This window comes from Motacilla alba, chromosome 7, assembly GCF_015832195.1.
Source record: "Motacilla alba alba isolate MOTALB_02 chromosome 7, Motacilla_alba_V1.0_pri, whole genome shotgun sequence".
NCBI lineage: Eukaryota > Metazoa > Chordata > Aves > Passeriformes > Motacillidae > Motacilla > Motacilla alba.
In genome coordinates, this window is record NC_052022.1 from 6,859,851 (window position 1) to 6,881,216 (window position 21,366).

Consider the following 21,366-nt stretch of genomic DNA (forward strand, 5'->3'; position numbering starts at 1 on the left):
TGAGTAAGTTTACCAAATCTCTACAACTTCAGCTTTTTCAGATTTAAGAAACACAAGTCAATCAAGTCCTGCAGACATTTAATATTATTTATTTCCATATTGTGGGAGTAAAAAGAAAAAAACCAAATCACAAATGATAAACAGGAACTGCAGAGGAAATCAAAGGGAAAGGGAAGAAAAGGAAGCAGATGTGGACAGTTTTTAAGGCAGTTCTGAAGGGACAAAAGGGGCACATAAAGCCTCAGTGAGAGATAATGCTCCCTCTACCCCAACAGCTGTTGAAGAACAGTAGCTGAATTGATTTCTTCCTTAAACACACCCCCAATAACTCTCAAGAGTTGCTGTGGAAGAAAGCATGGGGGAAGAAAGCCCTGCAAAGTTCATCTTGATTTGTGTGGGAGAACTCGTGGGGCCTGGCTGCTGTCTTTCACTGCTGACAGTGCCCCCAGAGCTGCACCTTTTCTGCTTTCAGAAGACAGGAGCATGACTGTAACAGGGTTCTAGGATGCAGGGATGTCACATCAGGCATGACATCTCCCACGTGAAGGTGACATCCTCCTACTCCCCAGCCTTTCACTTCAGCCCTCCTTCCCGAGAGATGAAGACCTCATCAAGCCATAAGGGGAATTTTCTGTGCAATGGGAATAGAACAGGCTTCAGTACAGAGAGTGGGCATTGCAAGACTCTTTTGAGAGAGTAAAACTTTGGGCAGGGGGACCCACAGAAATTTACATCAAGCTCAGTCCAAAATATGTTCTTTCACTGAAATGGGCAAAGCCTATCAATATTAGCATGCCAAGCCAGCAACAAAACCCACACAGTTTTGTTGTCAATACAACACGATATTACTCATACACTTCACACTTATAGTGCAAATTCTCATCTCTCCACCTCAGTTTGGCTTCCTTTCCCATCATAAAGGGCATAGAAAAAGGAAATAAAACAGCTGCAGTAGCTAAAACCCTCCATATAACGTTCTAACATTCAAGTTACAATAGCCTTTATTTTTCTGCTTCCTTACACTTTTCACAAAGCTGAATAAAAATGCAGAGGTGACCTCATAAATAAGGCTGGTAAAGCATTATGGTCTCAATCTGTAGGAACAGGTGACAAAATGCTTACCTTCCAAACAGACACACACACAGCAGATGGCAACTCCTCACTAAGTGTGGAATAGAGGAACAAGGCTCTCTCTGCAATCCGTTACAAGCACATGAAAGGTACTGCTAACAAGGGGAAAAACATCTGGAGAAGACTGTTTATATATGGAACACAGTTGTTGAATAAGCAAACGGAAGTGTGAATTTGCATTTGTTAGTGTATCTATGGTCTGGCTGCTTTGCAAACAGCTCCAAGGCAATGTAAGGAAAACCCAGACTGAAAGGCTCAGAACATTTTTGGGACAATGTGTACACAATGCTTTCCTATACCTCTTCTAGAGTGTGTGCAAAATGAACAGCTTCAATGGGAGATTTGTCTTTTATTTAAATATTAAAGAAAACCAGCATTTTTTAAACTTGTGTGCACAGAAAATAATCATGTAGCAGAAAGCCACAGCACAAGACAGTGTGAACTAAGCAAACAATCCATCGCTTTTTCTGTACAATTTCCAGTTGTCATGCTAAATTAAAACAGGAAGAATTTAAGGAGCTGTCTGTTTTCAGATGAAAATCCCATTTCTAAACAGGATTAACTGGTAACCTAAAAATATCAGTAAGTAATCTCCAAAAGTCATAAGCTCATGCACCCCACAAGTCCTATACCAATCAGTAACTAAAAGAAATTAGGTCAGAATCCAAATCAGATCACACTAGAGTAGCATCAATCTTCTTATTTCAGAGCTGTCACATTTTAAATCTTTCACACAATTTCTACATAAATTATTAAAAACAGAGGAGATTTGCCTCCAAACAGAGACTAACTAAAAGTGACATCCTAGTTTATTGTGACAGTTTAAAAAATTACATATCTTCAGTCACTTAAGACATACATCTCTAAATACACCCCGTCAAGCAAACAAACAAAAGTTATCTGACAGGCTGCTTTAGTTTCCTTAACATTATCTGGGATCAGGTGACAGATCTTCTGTCACTGCCATGGACTGCTTTCCTTGTATATTTCCATATCTTATTTTCTATGAGTAAAAAAAATAATAAACAGTATATAATATCTGAGAATTTTTGAAATTTATTGGTGTAAAGCCACACAATAAACAGTCACTGTCACTCTTACAGCCTGGTTTCCTTTTCACAATGAGTGAAAGACAAGAGTCTTCCAAGACACAGACTCCAGGACACATGTAAAGTATTTGAGCACACTACAATAACTTGCATCTGCAAGTCATTAGCTGCACTATTAAAGAGGCGGCCACTTCAGCTCACATTGTTAGGTTCCATATCTTGACTGACTGCCATTTGGGCAAAACCACAAATACCCAATGAAAGCATCTCCCTGGTGCTGTGTTCCCAGAACTGGCATCACTGACTTACTGACAATTATCACAGTCTTTAATGGCTTTTAACCTTGGTGCAGTTCACTGACCGACTGCTGACAAGGAGAGGGAAGGAGCAGCTATGACCAGAAAATAAGTTTTATCTACAACTTTTAGATAGAGGCTGACTCCATAATGAGAAGCAGCATGGTACTCAAGTCCTATGACATCTTCAACTCTAAAATTCACACTTTATCTACAGACTTGTCACTAAAGCCAAACCAGCTGGGTAGCTAATGGCAGCAAGACACTTCAACACTCTTTTTTTTACAAATTTTATGGTGACATTTATGAGCTGTAATAAGCTATATGAATCAGTGTCATAAACCTTCATAACACATGACGAACTAGAGGGCAAAATAAGTGGTTTGCCTCCTAATTAAACAATAGTTTAAATTCTTGCCATGCAGAATAAACCTCTTATTAAATGTCATCATTTTTGACTTCTTATATAACAAGTTTCTGTCTATCCCTGGCTGAGTTACAATGACAATCACAAGTCTACAGACCAGCAGCAATTCCTTTGGGAAGGGACATTTACCGACTGCAGTTTGAGAAAATATAGAAAATGTTATGAGAAAAGCCAAAGTTTTCACTCCTCACACATAACCATCTCAAAAATGTCCCAAAAACCCCCCAAAAAACCCCAAAACAACCCCAACAATCAAACCCTGCCTATTGATTTAACCAGTGTCTACTGCCTCATCTTTGCTAGAACACAAAATCTCCACTTCCTCATGTGCTCTGAGCCCATCAGAAAGCAAAGTACTGTCAGCATAACCTGGCACATGAACAATGCTCTGTGGACACGGGGTGCAACCAGCAGACATTTATATCACCATATCAGTTGTGCAAATGGCATTGAACAAGCAGGGGGCTTATTTGACTTTATTCTGCTTTTCTCTCCCTTGGATCAGTTTACTTGCAGTGGACCATCTCTGCTAATTTTAGCTGCAGTTCTCAGTCATTTTCAGCCAAATCCAAATAGTTTCTCAGGAACCCATACTCCCAGGCATGTAACATCACACTGCTTAACTCTGACAAACCAAGTTTGCATATTCGTGCTACAGGCAAAGCAGAGAAATCAGAGCTCTCCTCATACCACAATCTAGCAGTGAAGCATAAAAAAACAATCAAACCCTGCAGTGAAGAAACCTTCATTTCATGCTCCCTTGTGATAGGATATCACAGCTATGAGAGGATAAAGCAAAACCAGCCAAAACAAACTCAGTTTGAATGCAAGGCCCAGTGAAGAGCTGTGGGACCCAACCTATACAGCCTGTCATGGAAGACAGGCATGAAAGGCCTTTTTCCTGCCAAAGTGGGCTGACAAAAAGGTTAGCCTGGACAGTTAAATTTTCTTGCTGCCACAGCTGTCAGAGAGCACTCCAGTGTGGCTTGTCACTTGTCTTCAAAAAGTAGAAGTTTCACAAAAAAAGGTAAATCTATTTCTTTTCCTCTTCTCTCCCCATCTCCCCTGGAGCTACAAATTAATTAAAAAAGCTTAAGCAACTATAAAAGCCACCAACAAGAGGCAGGGAGGAGTACAATTAAATAAACCCAGTAATGTAAAACCCAAACTGCAGGCAGACAATTGAACACAGTATCCCTGGGTTGATGTCAATATAAGGAAGGTTGAAAGAGCATTGTGTTACAATCTAAGCCTTAAGAGTAAATTTCTTTACACTCATATCAACATAATAATTTTCTAATTCAGGAAAGAAAGTAGTTCAAAGCTCCAGATGAAATGTAGACTGAACAGTAATCTCATAACAATCTCATAACCTTTGTTCTCTGTTAAAAGCTTGATGGACTTTGTTAATGTTTATAATGTTACAAAGCATTAGGCCTCCATGAATTGCTTACCTCATTTTAAAATGGGTACCAAGGCTGATGCTCCTTTTCAAGGAAACAAGAAACTTCTAAAATATCTTGTTAGCTCTACCCAAAAGGCTTACAGAGCTCTTCAGTTCCAACAGTACTGATCCCATGATCCTAGAGCTACTGCTTTATGGGTTTGTACTTGAAGAAAGTCCTGCCAGTGACACAGCCCCTGGAGAGGGGTTACTCTAGAACAGTCCTTACATTTCTCAGTAGTTACACCACATTTGTTATGAACCAAAACCTACTAATGCTAATGTCAGAATTATCTTCTGACATAAAATCCACCAAACTTTGTTACAACAACCATGACGAATTAATTAACTGTCACAAGCCTAACATCTTTCTTATCAACAATATTTAAACAAAACAGTATTGCTGGTATAAAGTACAGACAGCTCTTAATAAGAGGTCAAATGAATCAACTTATAAAGACCAGTTTATCAAGTGTGTGCCAATATACTGTGGACTCCTTATCATGAAAATGTATTAACGGCTGCATGCCAGTCCTACTTCAAAGAAAGCCACCATGCAAGTCATAACTAAGCCGTCCTCCTAATAACAAAGATGAAAATTCCTTAACTCTTGGAAATGTGTATTCAGAATTTAAGGCGGGGGAGCAGGCAGACAAAAATGAAAAAGAACCCAAGAAACTCACACATGACTTGTTTTCTGCCAAGGGCAAAACCACCAGGCATTCTTAAAAGGGCTGAGATGACTCTGAACATTTTAGAGGATGATGTTCTGGGCATATTCAGCAAAATGCACTAAGAACTTGGAAGTCAAATCCACAACAATGATAACAGGTCATTTGAAAAACAATTATCAGAGCAACTATGGAGAAAAAAGTGCATATACATAAGCAAATAGGACTGGACAGAAGAAAATAATTGGCAGAAAATCAAGATCTTTAGATTCAAATTGGGAAATACATTTCCTTCATTTTCCTCATTTCTCTCGAGTTGTTAGTAACCTCTAATGTATTTTGCATCTTCGTAGTATTGCTTTTAAGTTAACTAGGGTTTACCAAATGTTGTAAGTACATAGTCTAACATTAGATAACTTATTCCAAAACAAAGTTAGTGGGTACTTTTGCTATCACTGTAACTAAGATCTGGGAGAAAGAAAAGCCAAACAAATCCAAGAAGAAAGGCTTTTTGTAACCATAACAAACAATAGTGAGGTTTTATCTACATACTTCTTTGAAGGTCATCATAATGGGCCATAGCAAAGGAATTGTTATCACCTAGGTTAAAATCTGATGAATTGTAAATAAAGATCACAACTGCTTATATTTGAGCTGAAGTACTAATGCTGGAAAAAAGTATACATCCACCATCTGGTGCACAGTAATTACAGAAATTAAAACCACATTTCTGTTGCCGGCCTTTAACAATTTTTACTGATACAGTAATACTTGATCTTCTTAGGGAGCATAATCTAAACTCATGCTGTTAAATGATCATAAGACTATGCAGTGCATGGCATAAGCAGTTCATTAAGCTGGACTCTTTAAAAACACTTGCTCCCCAGTATCAGTGGAAACAGTTCCTGTAGGTTCACGTCACGCCGTTCAATTTAATCCACAGTCAAGGCAAGTTAATTTCACACCTGCTGAGCGATATCATGATGGATGGCACCACAGCAGGTCATTAATTTTGTTTCCTTTTGATTAATTTCACACCATACACTGGACACAGTCTTTTGAGCTACGATGTCTAAGAGCAGGGCTTAATGCCTCCAAAGGGCTAAATAAGGTTTTGACTGCTTGCCAAAAGGCAAAGAACCCAGATGTGATACAAGTGAAAGGGAGCTTCACTAGGCTTGGCACTGAAGTCTGACGTGGTTACAGGTGTGGCAGCAGATTTTGAGTGTGTTGTTCTTGAGCATAGCCATAAAGTAGAAATTCTGGATATACCTTACTTACAATCGAGAAGACAGAGTTAGTTTTATTTGCCACAGATGATACAACTAACAAGGTATAAAGATTTACGAAGGCTACTATACTTCCTGATTTCCAATTAAAAAAGAAAGAAAGAAAGAAAGAAAAAAAAACAAAATCATGATCACACAGGATGAAAGAAGGGGAAGGGAAAGTTAACATCCAAAGATGACAACAGCAGCCACTGCTGCCACCAGAGCAGAAGGGGAAGCAGTGGGTCATTTTGTCACTCTAGTCAGTGAAGACATCTGGGGCCCTTGGAGGCCTCTGGACCCACAGGAGAGGGTCCAGGCACAGCAGAGGGCTGAGCTGAGCCAGCAGCTCACAGCTGAGGAACAGCCTAATCTCTGCACTTATCCTATTGCTCCAGCTACCCAGCCTCACACCCCCCTTTGTGCTACATGTGCCAAATCAACAGATCCCTCGATGAGCTGATTCAGCTCATGAAAACAAAAGAAGCCTTTTTCTTGCATTAGCTTTCTGCTTGTTTCACAAACCAAGCTGTCTAACAGATGGGTCAGGTGGGTATCAGGGCTGGTGAAAATGAAAAGGAGAAATTGTATCTTTTGGTAGCAAAGAGATGTTTAGCTTAGCCCTTCTCTCGCTTTTAGGGAATGATTCAAAGCAGCAGCCCCAAAAACCTCATCCTCTCTATTGACTATGAAAGGACCTGAGCTTCCTAAACTCAGATTAGGATGTGCTTTCATCCCTACTTTTCCTTTCCCTGTGCACCCCAATATTCTACAGCATAACAAATATCAGGGAATCATTACTGCTTGTCACTTGTTCAAAGCTTTTGCTCTTTTGTTCTTCAAAACAGTGCTTTACAACGTAGTATGAGCAAATTTGTAGTCTCTTTCTGATCATGAAGAATAATTTAGAAAACACAGAAATGCTTATGCTTACCAACAACCATTCTGGGTAAGAGAAACTACTGCAGTCAAGTCAAAATAGTGGAGAGAGTGACAGGGACAATGGTTTTGTGATTTGACAAATGGAAATGACATGGGACATGTGATTCAGTATGCATGGCTTAAATCTCTCAGCGTGACAGGCTTAAGTGAGGACGACACAAGCTCTGAATCCATCTGTGCCAGCAGACTTCTACTTCTCCAACCAGAAGTCATTGCCCCCTCACATCTGCCCATGGAATTAACCTCAGTGTTCCTTCAACATTACTGCAAACTAAGTAGGGCAATAATTAATTTGCTATTTCAGCTACAAAGCTGGTCTTGCTAGTTTGATTAGCATAGTCCAGGCTGTGTAGACTGGCCTGCCCATCAAGATTGCAGGAATCTCTCCTACAATCATCCTGTTGTCCTCTTCTGGTTCAGCACACTGACTGACATCATGACTTATTATCAAGTACTTGATCAAAGGCTCCGCACAAAGCTTGAATAGATGCTGATTTGATGTGTTATAATGGTTACCTGTTTATTTGCCAACATGTAATTTTCAGCATGAACTGAAAAGTTTTACTGTCAGCTCCTATAAAGAATCTAAAATCAGGATGAACAAGAAGCTGGATTAATAGGACTCAGCCATTGAATGGAAATTCAAAGTAAATTATCTCAATCATCAGAGGCTGCGAGCTGGATTTCGTGGATGCAACTTCCATTGCTGGCAACCGATCATGACAATTTTGACAGTCAGGAGTACCCAAGGAAGAGCTACAGCTTCAACAAGATTTGCAGCAGTTGTTCTTGCTCATCATCACCATCACATGATTCACATTACGAATGGGAAAGTGACCGTTTCAGTCTTCCCCAGTTACCCACAACACAGTATAAAAAAGTTTGTGAGAGAACTAGTTTTTGAGGTTTACATTCTTGGATGTCTAGAGAACACCTGGGCACACTTCCCTTTGTATGTCTCAGTTCTAAGAGGCTGCTGAAGAAGCCACTCACTTTCTATCCAAGATCTCTTTGTAGCTGAAAAAAACCCAAACAATAAACCATTCCCCACCCCATTCTAAAAAAAACCCCACAACCTAAAACAAAACAACACCCCAAAACCCCCAAACTGAACACCAACCAAAATCCCTAACTAAGCCACGCCAGTCACATTTCTCAAACAACAAAATTCTAATCCTCCCCTGAAAGTGGTGATTCTTTCAAAATATAGAAATTTAACCTGCCTGTACATCATTTGAAATTAGGAAACAAGGAAGCCAAACTCTCAAGGCAGGTCTTGAATAGTTTTTTTTTTCATCTCATGCAAATAATAAGTAATTAAGGTGAAATTTCCCATAAGCGCATAGATTGATGCTTACAAAATATTTTTAATTATTACAGCAGTCTCTGAACTAAAACGTAAGTGCAATAAAGAATGAATTTGAAACTGCTATATGTTTGCATACATTCATTATGCACCTCACCATATGTCAGGCAGAATCTCTGAAGGTGAATCTCAAACAAGTGATTACCACTGAAGCAACATGATGGAGAATAAAGTAGACAAGTGATATATTTAGCTTCATCCTATCTTTGTCCCTAGAGGAAAGCATTCCCTCTACTGTGGGAAGGGGGGTGGAGGGGGGGAAGCCTAGAAAATTAAAACATGTTGTCCCCCAACAATAATGACCCATTTTAAACAGTCTTACGTAACTCAAAAATGAGATTATATTTGCGTTGTCATGGATTTAATCTCATATTTTCCAGTCTGAATCAGATCAGAAGGTTATTTACCTCACCTGTCTACCTTCTGAATTTTCTCAGTTTAAGAAATTCAGACCTCTGTAGCTTTTCAAATAGATTAAATTAAAAAAAGGGGGCAAGTTTGGTGAGGTAATTTTGCAGTTGTCTGAACTGTACAAGGTTTATACAATCTGAAGCTATGTAATTATGTTAAATACCTTCTACCTTCTGAAATTTTCACCAGTCCTGGAATTCCCCCACGTGTGCTCTTCAGCGTGCTCTCAAACATGCACGTTGAGCTTTTCCCCCTGCAGTGCTGGGAACACAAGCCAGTTCTTAGAACACGTGGTTTCAACTGAAGCACTGTCATTAAATGAAAAGCTTTTCCAAAAACAAGGAGAAATGGGTCCACTTTGGTAACTGTTCTCTAAAAAGGTCACATAAAACTTAGCATTCACAAATCTTTTTGCCACTCAAAGTTGTATGGATGGAAGAGACAAAAAAAACATTACTTCTAGCAGAAAATCTCGCTGTGTATCAACTAAAAGCTCCTCCACACATCAGATGGACATTAATATAAATTGAAAACACCACCTATGCAGAACAAAATATCCACATATTTGTCAAACATTTTCTGAATAACAGGGATAAGATCTACAAGGCAGTTAAGTCAGACTTCCAAGGTCCACTCAAAAACATTAGGTTACTATTTAGGTTGGTTCTCCTGTGTTTCAACAATATAAACACATTATAAACAATATAATGTAAACACTAAGGCTTCCTTCCTTCTCCCTCAAACATTTTAAAAAAACCTCTAGAAAATACCTCCTAAATAGCCCCCTAAAGCCAAATGGCTTCCAGAATAAGAAAGGAAATTCAACAGCAATATTGGCCATCTCTAGAATGGCGACAGTGGAAAGCTCTGCATTTTGATCTAACAAGGTTCTTCCTAGAGCCACGTTTATATTAGTTAGGTAAATGTACAAGACATAAAATTAACCCACAGACAGGAATACTTATCTATAAATATGTACCCAAAACCCTCTACTTTCAGACAATCCATTTGAAAATTATTACAATCCAGCAGTTAATGTAAATGCACAAAGCTGCCAAAAAGATCACTTACAGCTCTGAGCAGAATGTAAATGATCTTGAAACAGTACTGTAGTACCAGCAGAGAGGAAAACAGAGACCACTTTACTGATACTACCACAGATTAATGGATTTCTTTACTGTTTAGTCAAACCTAATGAAGAGAAAAAGATAGACAGAGACAGAGGAATAGATTTTCTAATATTATGAAAATACTCATTCCTTTCAACTCACAGGGGGAATGTGCTGGCAAACACATCTTAAAAGTTGATACAAAAACCCTTTCTCTTTTAAACTGTGCATCACTGGGCTACATTGATTTATCTTTCTAACAGCCAGGATTTGACAGATAACCTGCAAATAACTATTTAAGGCATTATCTTATCACATTTCAACACCCTGAGCAGTCCATTTGCTGTGTAAGCTACAGCCATGAGTGTCCAACACAGACCACGGCATCCTATGTCAGCCTTCCACCTGAGTTCCTCTGCCTGAAGTGGGTAAATGTGTACTTGAGCCACAGGCACGCAGAGGCCATCAGTGGCTCTGACTGCAGGGGGGACACCAAAACACAACAGCCCTCACTGCAACAGTGGCTGGAAGTGCCCAAGGCCAGGCTGGATGGGGCTCTGAGCAAGCTGGTCTCGTGGAAGGTGTCCCTGCAAGACACCTGCAAGAAGGTTGGAATGAGATGAGCCTGAAGATCCCTTCCAACACAAACCATTCTGTGATTTTATGATTAATTCTATTTTTAGGTCTGGTCTTAAAGAGAAGAACAGCCTGACAAAAGAAAGAATAGATTTTTTCAATAACATTTTCCTCTGTGTTTCAGAGGAATATGATATTTCTTTCTGCAGCTTTTATCACTTAATAGTTTCCAACTTAGACTGTTATTTTAACAATGGAAAAAGTCATATCCTACAGTTTGGACTCAACATATGACTTGAGGTTCAGGACTGAAAGAAGGAGCTTAATTATGAAATTACAGCAGTTCACATGGATTTAGCGGACATTTCAGAAGACAGAATTTTAAAAGCTGTCTAAATTAGGATTTCTTTGCTGCCTAGCTCTGCTCAGCTTTCCTACATTCTAACAGACCACTGAGACAATACAAAGTTTCAAACTTACATTTTCTCCATAATATTTTAATGTGTTTATCCTGACTAGCTTTTTTTTTTGGGAGGTATAATGATAGCCTTAGATGAGATTCCTACACAAACATTTATAACAATCAAGCCAAATACATTATTCCAATAATATATTGACTATATTAGCAAAAACATGGAAGATAACTCTGGTGCAAATAATCTCAAGGGGAAAAAATTCTGCAGACTAGGACAAATTACTGGACATTCAAGGATTACCCAGTTTTTCAATGTGCTACTTCCATTTTCTGTGAATTCAAAGCTTGTGCAACATGGGCAGTGAGCAAGACCTACAGTAAAAACACCCTCAAACATTACGGACATCCTGAGGTCACTTGAACAAGCCTCATCAGGAAAAAAAAAAAAACAACAAGAAAGAGGAACTGTGAGGAAACTTTGTTGTGACAAAGAAAAAGATGAAGACAAACTGGCCTTGTGAAGGCTTGAAATCAATGCTTCAAATCATCTGTTTTCATAAATAGGTAATGAGCAGCCCAAAAGAAAGGTACAAGATGAGCTAGAACCTATTATTAGCTGATTATAACAAAGATTCAGCACAACTGCACATACAGCATTCAGAGACTTCATCAACTGACTTGTACAGAAAAAAAATCCATCCAGGCTTGTCCAGTGGGTGGAGCAGGATGAGTGGGTTCTCTTTTAGCCATTTCAAGGAGTTTAGCAAGGACATTTCCTAACTGTTTTAATATAAAATTTAGGTTATAGAAACTGAAAAAGAATTTCAGAAGATCACTTTGTGGGATGGGAAGGAATGCATGAGGTAAATCTTACATGTAATGTGTCTCAAAAAATTTCAAGTTGTATGGTGAAATTGCACACTTGAAGATGAAATGTTTGGAGTAAAATGGAAAAAAGCCATTCAGAACTCTGGATTGAAGAGAGAAATCATGCTGTTTTTACAAGAAGAACAGGGAATACAGAAAGCCCTCCTCACACATAACTGAAATCCCACAACACCAAACCCAAATTATGCATGCTTAGATTGAGAGATTCCCATGACATCCTAAATAAATTTTAATGAAGGAAATAAAGACCTGAACACCATAGTAAACTGGACAATGGTTAGCAGTGCACTGAAGCACACACACAAGTGAGAACATATTAGCAAAAGAAAATGAAAATAACAGTTGACAGATTTCTTTCTCAGTTTGTCAAATTCAAGGATGACAGAGCTGGTCAGTACAAAATAACAAATGAGAAGTTTTAATTCTGCATTTTTGTGGCCTGGACAAACGTCTTTATCCTGAGCAATGGGATTGATCCCCATGGTACAGGTAAGGTAGACACTGTAAGGTTCCTACAATTATTTCTGCCAAACCACAATGCTGCATCAGCAGTCTTTTTAATTAAATGTCAAATTTTAGTTAAAGAATAAGGTGGGTGGCATACTTAAAAATATTCTGTAGCTTGTCAAAGGGCAAGAGTACACCTTCATTAAAAAACTCTTTTCATAATGCACACCCAAAATCAATAGTGCGAAATCTGAGTTGGACATCAGGAATTTATACAGTTAGGAGGCTTTTTTGTTTTTAAATTTGGATAAACAAACATAAAAATGTATATTGATAGTAGGCAATGGGGTTCAATTTTTCCATATCCACCATGAACAATACTCAAAGGTAGAACAGACTTGAGGTACAAACAACAGTCTGAACAGAGCCCAAGACAATTCTAACAAACCAGAGTACTAACGGTGGATGGGGAAAATATCCATTCTTTAAGTACAAAGGATGAAAAAAACTTGCACTTCAAATGTAGGGGAAAAAAGAACCCCTGCTTCTTAAATTTTTTTAAACTCCAAATAATGAGCAAACAGATTTTTCAGATCTCCAACGTAACCCCCTTAAGTCTAAAACATGTAAAATTGATGTAAACCAGTTTTCCACATGTAGTTAAACTACAATACTATTTTTCAAGTACAACTTTTAAAAATGAAACTTTTTTCCATTTATAACGCTCACAGTTTTCTTTGCTCTAGAAGTGGCCGCATACATGCCAATATCTCAGTGTGTAAGAAAGTGTTCCTAGCCATGTTTTAAGTGACTCAGTAGTGGCATTCTGTGACATTACACAGTACAAAAGCTATGCAATCAGTGCATATGGAAACTATGACTCCAGGAAATGAATCAAGGTATAAGGTCTTTAATAGAAACTGAACAGAAGCTAAACCTGGTACAAGTTTTTGCTCTGTATCAGCCAGTACAGTCCTCAAAGGAAAGTTTAAGTGTACACTTGGGCCTCATTGTGCTGGTTTTAGCATACAGAGCCAGAAGGTTTAAGTAGCATCAACTCAAAAAGAGCTTAAGTAAACTGCAATGTGCCTTTTACACCGGCACAGAATTCACCCACTGTGGTTAGACTCTCCTTACATCACTGGAAAGCTCCAGTCCTTTCACCACAGACCTGTGGCAACACTGAATTTTTACTGCAGGTTCAGGAGCCAGATCAGATCAACCACTGAAGGGGAATTCCAAACTTACAGTGGGAAAGTCCTGTTTCCACAGAACTTCATCTCAGATGCAAGTATGCAGAAATTCGTGATGGAAACCAAGCCCTTGAGCACCTTCCAGCCTAAAGCTCCTCCTTGCTCCCTCAAATATTCTCTAATTTACCTTGGGGAGAATTTTGCCATGATAGGTCAGGTGAAAGTTACTGTAACCTTTTCCTCAAAGGAATCATGAATCATCCCTTCAAGTTATCAATCCAGAACCCAAGGGGAGTCACTTCAGAGACTCAAAGACTTGACAAAGATTCACAACTGGGGCCAAAATCTGCTATCAATAAGCTGCCTGAGAGGCTCCAAACCACCAGGATGTAGATCCAGTAATAGGTCAAATAATTTTGTGAAACCAAACACTGCTTCAACTTTGTTTCATTTCTCACATCGTTAATACAGCCAGAAGTTTTTATTTTACTGATTATCCAATTTCGTGAACTTAGGAATGCTGAACTACTGAAAAAACTCAGGGAAAGTATTGCAACGAGACCTATATATAGGTCTCACAGCTTATCTATAAGGAGCAGAGTTCATCTTTGTCTTTCAAGAGAAGTTAGACTATCAAAAGAAATATTTTTTTTTACTATTATTGTTGATTTATAAACAAACTCTACTGGTATTTAAGAAAATTTCTATTAAAAATAACAAGCTAATGTTTTATTTTAAACTATAACCAGAAACATATTTAAAGTATAACCATAAAATATGGCAACTTGATTACAAGCTCTTAAAATTAGACTAAGGACTCAAAACTGATTAATTTAATGCGTAGTAAAATAGCTGTTAGCTTTAGCAGAAAAGCCACTGGAAGCATTCTGCTCCTGCATGATGTTTTGCAGTCTAGTAAAAGAAAAGCAGCTGCATAACAGAAAGAGATGTGAAGTGTAAACAGAGTGATACTGCATTTCACCATGTTCTTGGAGGATCAATAATCCTGATAGAGAAACTGCATTTCATGAAAAGAAATACAGAGAAGCAAACTGCTCATTTTTACAAGAACTTAGAAAACCAAAACAATGTGCTAAGGGACTGATTGGAACAAGGTAGCTTTAATAATGTGGTCAAATATCCTGAGACACTTAGGCTGAAGTCTGAGTAGTGAAGACTGAGAAACCTTTTTTTATTTCTCTACAGCATGTTCCACACCTTTTTCCTACACTGTCAGACCAAACCTGTACAGGGAGAAGCAAACCCTAAGGAAATTAATTGGAATGCCTGATACAAAGGTGTAGTGGTGTAGCATGAAACTTTCTTGAGCAACTTTGAGCTGTTATTTTCACTTGTCTAAATCTACAATATAGAAAATTAAGTCATTGCACAAACTGTACTTGAACAGGGCCTATCAAGGAAGACTCATAGAAATTACTTAACAAGCAATTATATAAGCTTGTTAGGAGGTAGATTATCTGTTCAAGGATTTTTATTGTGAATACTATACCAATTTTCAAATTCACTGAATGGAGTTATGTATATTTTTAACTCACATATACTATGCAGACAAGGTTTATGCATCTAATGAAATGTTTCAGACAGTCCATCTTCAACCAAAACATATTTTATACTTCATTTTACAAAAAAGAAGGTCAAAATAGAAGAGAAAATAAAACTTTAGTTATGTGGGTCCTTCAATACTTGAAATTGTCTTCCAGGTATATCACATGCATTCTGCCAAGTTCAAAAACTGCATTGAAGCTGCACTGAACAGTAATTGTTCTCTGCAGAAAAGGATCAAACAGAGAGAAGGGTTGAGAACAGAAAATAAAGAGAGGTGAGGGATAAGACAGCATTTCACACTCAAGAGAACTACTGCCCAAGGGAATATATGCTCATACAGAAGATTCTAATTAGTAAAATGGTAAAAATGTGTTAATCCACTCTGGTCACACATATTGCAGACAAGAGGACTATGACACAATGTGGCAGAATCCAAGCGTTCAGTATCTTCCACAGATCAAACACCATCCAGTTCACACAACATAATCTTGGGCAGGAATGGTAATTCACTGCAGTTTGTACCTTTTATGACAATGCAAAATCATAAAATCTCTTTGGTTGGAAAAGCTACTTGATAGCATGGAGTCCAAGGGTCTACAAGTCTTTTAAACACCTCCAGGGATGCAGAATCAGCCCTGGGCATTCTGTTCCAAAGCCTGACAACCCTTTTGGTGAAGGAGTTTTACCTAGCATGCAATCTACTACTCCATTAGCAGCTGTCTGAGAATGCCTTGCTAGGAACTCAACACGGGTTAAATAAAAAGCTGAACCAATGACAGTGCACACAAGAAGGGAGGAACACAACCTTAACATGCAGTGGGAACAAGCAGCAATAACTTCATTACCTAACTCTAACAAGAGTGAAAAAAAGCTTTTAGTTTTAAAACTATTCTAGGGAAACATAACCACAAGGAATACATTTCATGTCAAACATTATATATGAAGAAATGTAACCAACTACAGGACCCATGAGCAATAACCAATTAAAGTAACATTAGGTTTAGCCTGCTACTTGTAATCTAGGGAAATCCTTTTGTATAAAGGACAAGGTCAAAAGAGGTGGTTGATCACTTTCAAAGATTACAGGATTTTATCAGGATATAAAAATCAGTAAGACAAATGTCAGCAGGTTAGACAAATAATCAAGGTTAAACAGTTTGGAATGCCTGTGGGATATATGAAAAAATACAGTTGGCTAAGAGAAATAAGAGGTCCTTGTGAGACTCAAAGGGCCAGGATCACAGGATTCTTAACTCATACAAACCATAAATAATAAATCAAATGAATCACAGGATTGACTTAAGCTTTCCTCGTGAAAAGGACTTCGCTGTTTAGAGTACTGTAAGAGGGAATCCCTGTCTCCCAAAGTATTTCCTCTTGGTACTTTCACTGCAGTGTCTCCCAAGTACACAAGCTGTCCCACAGGTATGAAATCTCTTCAGCAGAAGTTTCTAAAAGAAAGAGCTTCATCATGGCCTGAGTGCATGCACAGACCTTGGGCTTGAAGGACTGACCTGATTAAAGCAGACAAGACTTCTTGTGAGAAGGTAAGAACAAAACCCCACAATTCATCTCAAGACAGCTGAACTACTCCAGCTTGAGTAGAAGAAGAAGGCAATCCACTCTGACAAAAATCTGCATTGCCACAGAAAGCCACTGCCTCTCACCTGGAGGCTGTGTCAGTACTTGTGTTGTCAGTGCTTTGTCATTATGGTGGCTCCTCCTCAAATGACATTACTTTAGAGAGCCTATTTCATTATCCAAACCCCCCCACTGAACTAGTCTAAATTTGTACAAAACTCTACTCACCCTCTCTTTGTAGCCATAAATTACAGTAAATTATCAACTCACAGGAACCAGGAAGAAATAGTAAAAAACAAAATAGGGTCAAAAGCAATGGAAATCAAGCCACTACCAAAACATGATCTGAGTGAGATTTATACCTCAGAGAAATTATACTTCCTTATGTTATAGGGCTGAGCTCTTCAAGAAATGAAAGTTAAATAGATAAGGAAGCCTTCAAAACTCCAATATTCTATGCCATAATAGGAGATGTATAGAGGAGATGTATAGATGTATATGTTTTGAGTGTGCAGGCATACAGAGGGTAGCAAATGCAAAATTTCACTTTTTCTTTTGAAGTATGGAAGGACAAGAGATTGATTAGTTTTTTGTGTTTTGGGTTTGGGTTCTTTTGTTTTTGTTTGTTTGTTTGTGTTTTTTTGGTTTTTTTTTAATGTGGTATATGAAATACAGAGATGCACAAATATTAACTTTGCAAAAGTAGAGAGGAATAAAGAACGACCTTATTCCACTCCAAGCAGTTAAGAATTTTTTTGAAATTGAAGATGCAATAATAGCAAAACTGCTTGATTCCTGAAACAGTTTCCACTCATCAGATTCCCAACTGATTAGCACTGTGCAGCATATTCATTTCCTCAGCAGATGCTTCCAATGTTTTTCACCAAGAATTGCTGCTGGAGTACTCTGGTTCCAAAACAGGCTATGCAGAAGAGTTCTGCAGACACTTTGGGAACAATGTGATAGAAGTGAAAATGCAGTCAGAACCTGGCACTTTGATATTCGTCAGTGTATTTCTTTCCACATCTACTTAAGAGACTAAGCAAACACTAAGTCAAAAAATCTGTTGGCAAATAACCATAATGTTTGCCACTGGATCTCCCTCAGGACTGCTCTTCCTCAGAAAAAAAACCTGAACTAATTCTCCCATTCTCTCATAAAACACCAAGCCTCCTTTAGATCTCCAACTTCTCACATGAACACTGCATGAGAACATAAACACTGCATTCACATAAGCCTTCAAAACACCTACCACATAGCTAATAAATTTAAATAAATCTATTAAAATTTTGGAGCCAAGATGAGGAATGAAACTGCGCATTAAGCTATTTTACTCAACAGAAGCAAAAGCAGAGTGAACTTGTTAGATGACGGCAGCCTACAATGCCAAAAACATAACCCAGCATATGAAATAAAAAAAAATCATAATTTCAGACTTGAAGGGAAGGGAGTGGTGCTAATAAAATTCCACATACTATCTGAAGCATAGAAATTAACAATACAAAGCTTTCTTTTACTTTTTTTAAACATGGGAACAGAAGGGAATCTGGTTGAAGGGAGAGGACTTAGAATAAAGACAATTGCTCACCAGTTTTAAGTCATTTTAAGAATTCAGAACACTTCATTATTTTGCCAGATTCTATTTCATGAAGCAGATTAAGGATTTTACATGATTTGCACCCAGTGTTGCTGGCTGCTTCCCAAGTTTCAGGCAGTCTAGTTTGGGGAGCTTAGACAACCTGATCTTCTTATATTCAGCATTCAGTCACTTTGTCTTTCAGCATCTTTTCAGTCCAGGCTGTATAAGCTGCCTTCCTCCGGGACAGCAAGATGGATTTATCACCCAGAAAAGAGGAAGCATATGTTCTTATTTAATCCTTTTTCTGTTCGTACAAAATAAATCCATATTCTACATAAGAGCAACAGAAGACAGTCTGCATATGTTAAATCAGGAAGAATAGACATTTCTTTCAGTAAACATACTGCTCCACGGGCCATTTTGAGAGTAAACTACGCCCTACACCTCAGATAGGCAAATAAGAGAGAGCTGAAGTGAAAGTACCTTGAATGCAACAAAACCACCAGAAAAAGAGGTGGAAGGCTTTCCCCCTATTGTTAGGCTTGGTACAAGCAGCAGTAATTATGTGAACCGTGGGTGCTGCAGTAAGCAGGGTTTCTCATGAAGTACAGTCAGAGTCATTACAGAGAGATCAAGAAGGAAAAAGGTAAATCATCCATTCAGACTAAATTGAACTTCGCGTCCCCAGGCAAAATGGTTTCGATAATACAGAAACCAAGAACTAACCAGTTCCTCCTTTCACTAAAGCTTTTTATGAAATGGCAAAATTATTCTGGAAGAACTGAGATCACCTCATTGATGTGGCAGCAAAGACATACCCCCAGTCTGGAAACAACCTTAAACGCTGTCCTACTGAGGACAGAGATTAGCAGATGAGCACAGGAGACTCCCTCCAACCCCACTGGCATTTTACACACAAAGCTGTTTGCTGAGATAAAGCACTTGCACAGCACTAAGTCAAAATTCATTCCTGTATTTAGGATTATGAGTCATGCTGTTGAGAAAGCCATCATACTTTTTCGTGGGGACAAGGCGACAGAGCTTTTTAGGCAAATAAGACTGTATAATAACATGAATCTCAAGAGTGAGCCTTCATTTAAAGTGTTCTATTCTTGCTGCAGTTATCAAGAGAGATTGATGTAACAAGACCTAGTATAAGAATCGAGAATTCATTTTCTCAGGTTTGCTGACCCCAATGTCAGAAGGAAAAATATGCTCTCAAAAGACGAGACTGATATTGTACCATAGCTGGAAAAGATGCAACCTACAGACTCTTGATAGTGGGGAAAGCCTCTACCAAGATTCACTTCCTCAAAACCGAGTGACATTTATTTTCCCCCTAAATGTGCTAAAAAGTAACTTTGCATTAAACAGTTGCTGAAACTCAAGAAAAAACAATACAATGCTTGTTCAATGTAGGTCCGCACACCCATGCAATCACATCAGGTCAGCCAGTGCTTCTGACACAGAAATCCCTGCGATCAAACCACAAGGTGATGTTGATGTGTAAGAAACACCGAAACTGGCAAATATAAAGGACTGTTTTTTCCAATCCATACCTCAATACAGCTCTGTCAAATTAAAAAAAAAAAAAAAAAGAAAAATAAAAAGTAGTAGATATGGCAGCCCAAGGCACATTTGGCGCTACGATGACAGCTTTCAGGAACCTCTTTCCCAAATTCACTTCCTAGAGGTTTACAAAGCATTGGAGAGGGAACAAAACCAGCAAACCGGGTGGAACCGAGAGCTCGTAAATGGCATCATAAGGGGGAGATTTCAACAGACTCTCGCCGAAGATTCATCCTCCCACCCGCGGCACCGCCGCCCGCGCTCGGGAAGCCTCTCCGCGCCCTCCGTGCGCCCGGGGCCGCCCCTTCCCCGCAGCCACCGCCCGGCCCGGCCGGCCCGGCGGCTCCCCCCGCCGCGGAAGGTCGTTCCGCAAGGTGACGGGGGCGGCCGGGCCGCGGCCAGGACGGGCCCCGCCGCTCCGGGGCGGCCGCTCGGCGCTCCCCCATCCCCGCATCCCTCCCGCTCCGCGCCCACCGCCGCGCCCGGGCAGGCGGGGGCGATGCCGCCGGGGCGGGGGGGGATGGTGTCGGCGTGCGGCCCCCCGCTCGGCTGCAGCGACCCCCGCAGCGGGGCTGGGCGCGGCGGCGGAGCCCCTCTGGCCCCGCAGCCCGGCGCCGCCTCACCTGTCCGGGCGGCGCGCAGGTCCCCGCGCCGGGCGGAGCGCGGCGCAGCGCCCATGGCCGAGCGCGGGCGGAGGCGCGGCCGCGCCGCCGGGGGACGGGCCAGGCGGGGGCGGGCGGCGCCGGGGAGCGTCTGCAAAGTGCCGGCCGCGCACGGGGGCGCAGCGCGGCGCGGCGCGGCGCGGCGGGGCGGGCGGAGGGCGGGGCGGGGGAGCGCGCGCGGCCGGAAGCGCCTGTGACAGGGCGAGGCAGAGCCAGGGAGTGTCTGCAAAGTGCGTGCCCGGGCGCGGAGCGCGCAGCGGCGGCCGTGAGGGGAACCGCCCGGCCACGGCCGTGGCTGCGCGTATGGGCGCAGGCCCCCGGCACGGGTGTGGGCACGGGCACCGGGCACGGTCACTGCCGCCGCCCGCCGTCGTGAGTGTGCGGAGGCGGATCCCGGCCTCTGCCTCCCCGGGCTCGTCCCCCTCCTGCGAGGGTTTCCCTCAGGAAAGCCGTCAGGCCGGGCGCGGAGCCCGCCGCTGGCAGCAGCGCAGCTTTTTCGCCGCTGAGCGGACGCGTTACACCGGCCAACACGTTTCCTAAGCATTAGAAACAGGTTTTTGTGTCTGTTCAGCCGCTTAGGCTGTCCTTAAAACACGTTCTACAGCTACCAGAAGTTTGCTTGTGAGAGCCATTAGCGCAGAGGAAGCGGGTGTGTTTTTGCAGGGAGGAGATGACAGCCCTGGACTGGCGAGGCAGCCTCTCGTTTAGCTCCGCTTCAGAGTGGGCTGCTTCCTCCCGCCTGCCTAAGAGCTCGTAGAGGCTGGGTGACATCTCGT

General features: G+C 40.6%; 1 protein-coding gene across 3 annotated transcripts in view; it reads right to left on the minus strand.

Moving 5' to 3' along the window:
- Positions 1-20,671, minus strand: part of MGAT5 (alpha-1,6-mannosylglycoprotein 6-beta-N-acetylglucosaminyltransferase) — a 112,976-nt gene extending 92,305 nt beyond the window's left edge. The window contains exons 1-2 of one of the 3 annotated variants that reach the window (XM_038143088.1): positions 20,552-20,589; positions 9,169-9,266 (exon numbers count right to left, since the gene is read on the minus strand). The gene's annotated coding sequence lies outside the window, so the exon portion shown is untranslated. Of the gene's footprint in view, positions 1-9,168; positions 9,267-20,551 lie in introns of all 3 variants that reach the window. The other 2 variants (XM_038143089.1, XM_038143087.1) reach the window with 2 other exon arrangements.
- Positions 20,672-21,366: the final 695 nt, after the last annotated feature.